This window comes from Phoca vitulina, unplaced genomic scaffold, assembly GCF_004348235.1.
Source record: "Phoca vitulina isolate PV1807 unplaced genomic scaffold, GSC_HSeal_1.0 scaffold69, whole genome shotgun sequence".
Lineage (NCBI taxonomy): Eukaryota > Metazoa > Chordata > Mammalia > Carnivora > Phocidae > Phoca > Phoca vitulina.
The window spans coordinates 5,101,226-5,109,813 of record NW_022589772.1 but is presented as its reverse complement, the minus strand read 5'-3'; the positions used below and the strand labels follow the sequence as shown (position 1 = coordinate 5,109,813).

At 36.6% G+C, this 8,588-nt stretch overlaps 1 non-coding gene across 1 annotated transcript; it reads right to left on the bottom strand.

Annotated features, from left to right (window-relative positions):
• Positions 1-5,798: 5,798 nt before the first annotated feature.
• LOC116624714 lies at positions 5,799-5,961 on the bottom strand. Its single transcript, XR_004297939.1, has one exon. It is a non-coding gene; the product is annotated as a small nucleolar RNA SNORA1 (small nucleolar RNA).
• Between the last annotated feature and the right edge of the window lie 2,627 nt (positions 5,962-8,588).

Here is an 8,588-nt window from a genome sequence, read left to right as displayed (position 1 = left end):
GATATGGGCAGGTTGAAAGTAAAAGGATGGAAAAAATTATACTATGCAAACATCATTCAACAGAAAGCAAGGATTATTATATTAATATCAGAATAAGTAGACTTTATTTTTTAAGATTTTATTTTTTTAAGATTTTACTTATTTATTTGAGATGGAGAGAGAGAGAGCATGAACGGGGTGGGGGAAGGGGGCAGGAAGAGAGGGAGCAGCAGGCTCTCTACTGAGCAGGGACCCTGATGCGGGACACAATCCTAGGACCTCTGGATCATGACCTGAGCCAAAGGCAGATGCTCAACCAACCGAGTCACTCAGGCGCCCCCTAATATTTTATTTTTATGTAATCTCTACACCCAATGTTGGGCCGAATTTACAATCCAGAGATCAAGAGTCACATGCTCTAATGACTGAGCCAGCCAGGCACCCCAGATAAAGCAGACTTCAGAGCAAAGAAAATGATCAGAGACATAGAGGAATATTATATAATGCTAATAGGGTCAACCACCAAGAAGAATAACAATCTTAAATGTGCACACACTAAAGATAGTTCCAAACTATGTGAAGCAAACACTGAAAGAACTTAAAGGAGAAATAAACAAAGACACAATTATAGTTGGAGACTTCAACACCTCTACCTCAACATTTGATAGAACTACTAGACAGAAAATCAGCAAGCAAATAGAAGATTTCAACACCATGATCCATCAGGACCTAGTTGACATTTATAGAACATTCCATACAAGTACAGCAGAATACACATTCTTTTCAAGCACCCACAGAACACATAACAAGATATACAAGATAGAGTATATCTTGAGCCATAAAACAAACATCAACAAATCTAAAAATACAGCATATGAAATATAGTCAATAATACTGTAATAATTTTGTATGGCAACAGATGGTAACTACACTTGTGGTGAGCATTTTGTAATATATAGAATTGTCAAATCACTATGTTGTACACCTGAAACTAATATAGTGTTGTATGTCAACTATAATTTAATTTTAAAAAAATTGAAATCATATAGAAAGTGTTCTCTAATCACAGTGAAACAAAATAGAAATCAAAATAGGAAAATTTTCAAACACTTGGAAACAAAACACACCTCTAAACAATCTATTAGTCAAAAAGGAAGTCTCAAAGGAAATTTTAAAATACATAAAACTGATTAAAAATGAAAATACAACATATCAAAATCTGTAGAACATAGGCTAAGCAGTCCTGAGACAGTTATTTATAGCACTAAATGCTTACCTTTGAAAAGAGGCAGTCTCAAACCAAAAATATGAGCTCCCACTTTAAGAATCTAGAAAAATAAAAGCAAAATAAGCACTAAGCAATCAGAAAGAAGAAAATAATAAAGTTAAGAGCGAAAAACAGTGAGATTAAAAACAGAAAAACAAATGAGAAAAATCAATAAAACAAAGACCTGGTTCTTTGAAAAGATCAATAAAACTGACAAAATTCTAGGAAGACTGACAAAGCAAAAAGAGAGAATACAAAAATTACCAGTATCAGGCATGAAACAGGATATTACCACAGACTTTGCAGACATCAAGGGATAATAAGGGAGTACTACAAAAAATTCTACACACATAAATTTGGCAACTTAGATGAAATGAGCAATCCTTCAAAAAACACAATATATTCATACATATTAGAAATGAAGAAATAGGGGCATCTGGGTGGTTCAGTCAGTTAAGCATCCAACTCTTAGTTTCAGCTCAGGTCATGATCTCAGGGTCATGAGATCAAGCCCCATGTCGGGCTCTGTGCTCATTGAGGAGTCTGCTTGGGATTCTTTACTCCTCCCTCTCCCTCCCCCTCTGATCCTCCCCCTGCTCACACTCTCTCTCTCTAAAATAAATAAATAAATAAATAAATAAATAAATAAATAAAATCTTTAAAAAAAAGAAATGAAGAAATACAATTGCTAATATATGTAGATGGCATGACTGTCTATGTAGAAAATCCCAAAGAATCTACAAAATCTCCCAAAAGTAATAAATGAGTTCAGCAAGGTCACAGCATACAAGATGAACATCCAAAACTCAATTGTATTCGACATCCTAGCAATGAACACATGGACACCAAAATTAAAAATACAATACCATTTATAATTGCTCACGAAGAAAAGAAAACTTAAGTGTGACTCTAATAAAATATGTACAGGACATATATGCTAAAAATTACACAATGCTGATAAAAGAAAAATTTTTAAAAGATTTATTTATTTGAGAGAGAGTGTGAGTGGGGGGAGGGGCAGAGGGAGAGGAAGAGAATCCTCAAGCAGAGTCCCTTCTGAGCACGGAGACCAATGCAGGGCTCAGTCCCAGGACCCTGACATCATGACCTGAACCAAAATCAAGAGTCGGCTGCTCAACTGACTGAGCCACCCAGGTGCCCCAAAAGAATTTTTTAAAAAATTTAAATAAATGGAGAGACATACTGTATTCCTAGACTGGAAGACTCAAAACTGTAAAGATACCAGTTCTCCCCAAATTGATATACAGGTTTAATGAAATGCTTATCAAAATCCCAGGAAGAGTGGTTTTTAGATACAGATAAGATTAATCTAAAAATTAATCTAAAATTTATATGAAAAGGCAAAGGAACTAGAATAGGTATAACAATTTTGAAAGCCAAGAATAAAATGGGAGGAATCGGTTTATTAAAATTTCAAGACTTGCTGTATTAGTTTCCTATTGCTGCTGGAACAAATTACCATACTTTAGTGGTTTTAAACAACACAAATTTATTATTATTATTTTAGATGATTTTGTTTTTAAGTAATTTCTACACCCAACATGGGGCTCAAACTCACAACCCTGAGATCAAGAGGAGTCATATGCTTCACCAACTGAGCCAGTGAGGCAACCCACAAATTTATTATTTCATAGTTCTCAAGGTCAGAAGTCATAAATCAATCTCACGGGGCTAAAGTCAATGTGTCAGAAGAGCTATATTCCTTTAGGGGGCTCTAGGAAAGAATCCATTGCCTTGCCTTTTCCTGCTTCTATAGGCCACTTACATTCATTGGCTTGTGGCTTCTTCCTCCCAATGACATTTATTCTCATCTCTGCCTCCATCATCAAATCTCCTCACTCTGTGACTTTCCTGCCTCCTTTGTAATTATAATGAGCCCACCTGGATAATCTACCCATCTCAAGATCTTTAATTTAGTCACATCTGCAAAGTCCTTTTACCATGCAAGATAACATAGTACAGGTTAGGATGTGGACATCTGTGAGGGGCCATTATTCAGCCTACCAGATGACAGTAATAAAGACTGTATGGTATTTGCGGAAGGATAGGCACATAAATCATTGGAACAGAACAGAGGAACCAAAAATATGCCCAAATGATTTTCAACAAAAGTGCAAAAGCAATTCAATGGAGGAAAGATGGCCTTCTCAATAAATGGTGCTGGAGCAACAGAACATCCAAAAAAAAAAAAAGAACTTCAACCTAAATCTCACACCTTATACAAAAGTTAACTCAAAAATATCATAGACTTAAATTTAAAGTGTAAGCATAGGAAAAAAAAAAAAAAAAACAGGAAAAAAAAGTCTTTGTGATCTAGGGCTAGGCAAAGAGTTCTTAGATTTGACAACAAAAGCATGATCCATGGAGAGAAAAAATGTTAGGTTGGGCCTCATCAAAACAAAACATTTGCTCTGCAAAAGGCCCTGTGAAGAGAATGAAAAACCAGTTACAGAGTAGGAGAAAGTATCCACAAACCACGTATCTGACAAGGCCCTAGTATCTCGGATATACAAACAACTCTCAAAACTCAACGGTATGAAGGCAATCCAAATCAAAATGGGCAAAAGTCATGAACAGACATGTCACCAAAGAGGATATACAGATGATAAATTGCACATGAAAAGATGTTTAACATCTGGGCGCCTGGGTGGCTCAGTCGTTAAGCGTCTGCCTTCGGCTCAGGTCATGATCCCACGGTCCTGGAATCGAGCCCCGCATCCGGCTCCTTGCTCGGCGGGGAGTCTGCTTCTCCCTCTGCCTTCCGCTCCCCTCCTGCTTGTTCTCCCTCTCTCTCTTTCTTTCTCTTACAAATAAATAAATAAAATCTCTAAAAAAAAAAAAAAAAAAACGGAAAAAGAAAAGATGTTTAACATCATTAGCCATTAAAGAAATGCAAATAAAAATCAAAATAAGATACCACTACGCACCTATCAGAACAGTTAAAATAAAAAAAAATAATGGCAGCATCAAATGCTGGTAAGGAAGTAGAAAAACTGGATCACTCATACGTTGTTGGTGAGAACATCAAATGGTAAAACCACTCTGGAAAAGTTTGGCAGTTTCTTATAAAACTATGTAACTACCACATGACCCAGTGATTGCACTGCTAGGCATTTATTCCAGATAAACAAAGACTTATGTTCACACAAAAATGTGTAGATGAATGCTTATGGCAGCCTTACTTATAATAAATAAGTCAGAAGGGGAAACAATGAAGGTGCCCTTCAGTAGGGGAATTGTTAAACAATTTGTGGGACATGCCTATCATGGGACACTACTTTGGAATAACAGGGAACAAACTATAAACATCTACAAAAACCCAGACAAATCTGTAGAGAATTATGCTGAATGACAAAAGCTAATCCCAAAGGTTACATACTGTATGATTTAATTTATATATCATTCTTGAAATGATAAAAATTGTAGAAATGCATGGGGCGCCTGAGTGTCTCAGTTGGTTAAGTGTCCGACTCTTGATTTTGGCTCAGGTCATGATCTCAGGGTCATGAGATCGAGCCCTGCGTTGCGCTCTGTGCTGCGTCCGGCTCCGCGCTGAGCATGGTGACTGCTTAAGATTCCCTCTCTCCCTCTCCCTCTGCTCCTCCCCCGACCTCTGAAAAAAAAAGTAGAAATGGAGAACAGTTTAGTAGTTGCCAGAGGTTAAGGAGTGGGTTAGAGACAGGAAGAAAGTGAGTATAGCAATAAAATGGCAACATGAGGGTAATGGAAATGTATCAATGTTGATATCCTTGTTGTGATAGTGTGCTATAGTTTTGCAAGATGTTACCATGGGGGGAAATTGGGTAAAGGGTGCAAGAGATCTTTCTGTATTATTTCTTAGAATTGCATGTAAGTTTAAAATTCTCTCAACATTAAAAGTTTTATTTAAAACAATAAATGAAAGTAAGAGATTTGAACCCAAGGGTAAAATAGGAATCTGAGTCTGTACTGATATACACAAACAAATCTAAAAAATAAAATAGTACTCAAAGACTTAAAATGAAAAGTAATCTCTTTCCCTTCCTCATCCTCCAGTCACTGTTCTCAGGGACAACCTCCTCTCAATATGTTTAACTGGGATCTTCTAATAGTTACCTACACATTTCTATATGTAATCTGTAAGCTTATACTGCTATTTCTTTTCTTTTAATGTCAATAAATTTTTATTTAAGGAATCTCACATGTGATTCCTTCCACTGCCTATCACCATAGGGCCTCTAAAGTCAGAATCATAATCTTCAAAATAGCCCTTTTAAAAAGAACTTTTGTTCAATCCACAGTTGTCACTGCCAATCAGTCCAAAGTTCTTTAGGATGGGCTTCTTTGATCTCCCCTTGAATATGGACATACTTCAAAAATTCCCTACCTGTAATCTCTGGGATCCTATTTCTTTACTTTAGGGCCCTAGAAGTCAAACTGTGGGAAGGATATTGATTGCTATTTTGGCAAATGATCTAAAATTATTATTCCTCAATTGTTTCTAATATTTAAACGTCTTGTCACTTCCACTCTACTCCAGGAGCCTAGCAGAAAATGTTCCAGGTCTCATTGTCACCATTGCAATAAACTTGCTGTGAGGGAAGCATAACCTGTGTCTCAATGCTAATTTTTATCCATTTTTTGCATTATCTGTTGTTTCCTATTTTGATACATGAGCATATCTCCCACCCACCCAACTCATTTTTATTAAATCAGTGATCAGTATTAATATTTTGATGATGGTGTAAATATCTTTCATTGTCGAAGCAAATAGTTTCTATGATTATGTTTCCCTTCTTGACCCTTTTGTTCTTCCAAGAGTTTCTAGAGTTTTTCTGCTTTTTATTTCCTTAGGTTCTCTATACCTACCAAAATGCTTCATCAGATCAGTCCCATGTCTGCCAAAATTTTTTTCTGATCCCTTATGTGTATCAGATAATATAACAATTCCATTTCTTTTGTTGCAAACTTCCTTCTTGGAGCTGCCTCTCTCCTCATTTGCCTGCTCTAAACCGAACTGATTGATCCCGAGGCCTGCTGACAGGTGGCATTTCATGACTTTCCTTCGCTCCCTTACAGTGTTGGCTCCATTGTTTACTGGACCCGCTGTCTTCTTGTTTTACTACCTCATTTTGCTGGAAAAAATTCTCTGGTAGCCTCAGATCAGAGGGTGAATAGTTTTGAGTCCTTTCATGTCCTTACGTTACTGAAAGAGACTGGAGTCTAACCTCCCTGGGTGTAGAATTATAGGATGAAAATCATTTTCTCTCAGAGATTTGAAGGGATTGCTGCATTGTCTCCAGCCTTCAAGTATCGAGGTCATAAAGTTCAAGGTTGCCTTGTTTCCTGTTCTTTGTATGAAAAAATGTGTAATAGATACAGAGGCATAAATTGTAGCAATTTTAATGTACAAAGGAATAAATATGAATAAGTTTGTGCAAATAAATATGAAGACAGATGAATGGTCTCTTTTACAGAAAAAAAAAATTATCGGAATAAACCTAAGAGTAAATAGTGAAATAAACCAAAACCTACTAAATCACTTAAATCACAACTAAAAGGCTCCCCACCAAATGTACCACAGCCCCCAGGTATTTTAGGTGTGGATTTAACCATAACTGTTTAAGATGGAAACGTTGCAAAACTCATCTTATGAACCTATTATAGTCTTGATACCCAAACCAAGAAAGAACACTACAAGAAAAATTATAGACCAAACACCCAAATATAAATGTCAAAATCCAAAACAGAATTTTGGCAAGTCTATTTCAGCAGAGTTAGTAACAGAAACTCATGAGCAAGTAGGGTTCATTCCAAGAATGTAAGGATGTTTTAACACTAAAAAAAAAATCTAGCAGCTTAATTACCACATTAACAGATAAAGAAGGAATACATAATCATTTCACTACATACAGAAAAAATATTTAATAAAATTCAATGCCTATTTTAAAAAAAAACCCTTTTTTGGCAAACTAGGAATAGAAATGAACCTTTATTTAACATGATACAGGATATAAATTCAATACCTAAAGAAAATATTATACTTAATGGTGAAACTTCAGGGGTCTTCTCATCAAGGGGAACCTGGCTGGCTCCATTGGTGGGGCATGCGACTCTTGATCTTGGGGTTGGAAGTTCGAGCCCCACGTTGGGTGTAGAGATTATTTAAAAACAAAATCTTGGGGCACCTGCGTGGCTCAGTGTCTGACTCTTGATTTCGGCCCAGGTCCTGATCTCAGGGTGGTGAGATCCAGCCCAGCATAGGGCTCCGCACTCGGCGTGGAGTCTGCTTGAGATTCTCTCCCTCTCCCTCTCTCTCCCTCTGCCCCTCCCCCCTCACACACTCGCTCACTCTCTCAAATAAATTAATCTTTTTAAAAAATCTTAAAAAAAAAACAACAAGGCAAGTATACCCACTAGGATTGCTTCTATTCCACATGGTGTTGGAAGTTAAGGTGACTATAATTAAGACAAGCAGGGGCACTTGGTTGGCTCAGTCAGTGGAACATGTGACTCTTGATCTTGGGGTTGTACGTTTCAGCCCCACCTTAGGTGTAGAGATTACTTAAAAATAAAATCTTTAAAAAAGGACAAGCAAAGAGGTAAAATACATGAATTAAAAGGGTTGATACCCTGTTATTAGGAGCTAATACAATTAGCCATATAGACAATCTAAGACACCTACAGACAAACAAAAGAGAGCTTGACAAATGCCAGATGTAAGCTCAACATACCAAAATTAGAAATGAAACAGCAATGAATTAGAAATTATAGAAAGAAAAAATATGTAGGATCTTTATGGAGAAAATGACAAAACATGAGTAAAGTAAATAAAGGAAGACTTAAATAAATGGGGGAATATACTGTGTTTGTGGAAGAAAAGGCTTAATATTATAAAGATGTCAATTTCCCGCAAAATGAGTCAATAAATTCAGTGCAGTTATAATACTAATTCCAATGTGGGATGATAAAAGAGTCTGAAATAATCTTAACTTGTACAATACACACAACAATTTTTCTTTTATTTTTATTTTCATTCCAGTATATATTTAATTTAATTCGTGTTACATTAGTTTCAGGTGTACAATATACTGATTCCACAATTTTATACATGACTCAGTGCTCATCACGATAAGTGTACTCTTAACCCCCTTCACCTATTTCACCCATCCCCCCCCCCACCTCCTCTCTGGCAACCATTAGGTTATAAAACAAACTTTAGATGGATTAAAGACCTATGTATGAAAACCAAAACTTTGGGGGACCTGGGTGGCTCAGTCGGTTAAGCGTTTGCCTTTGGCTCAGGTCATGATCCTAGTGTCCTGGGATAGAGCCCCGCATC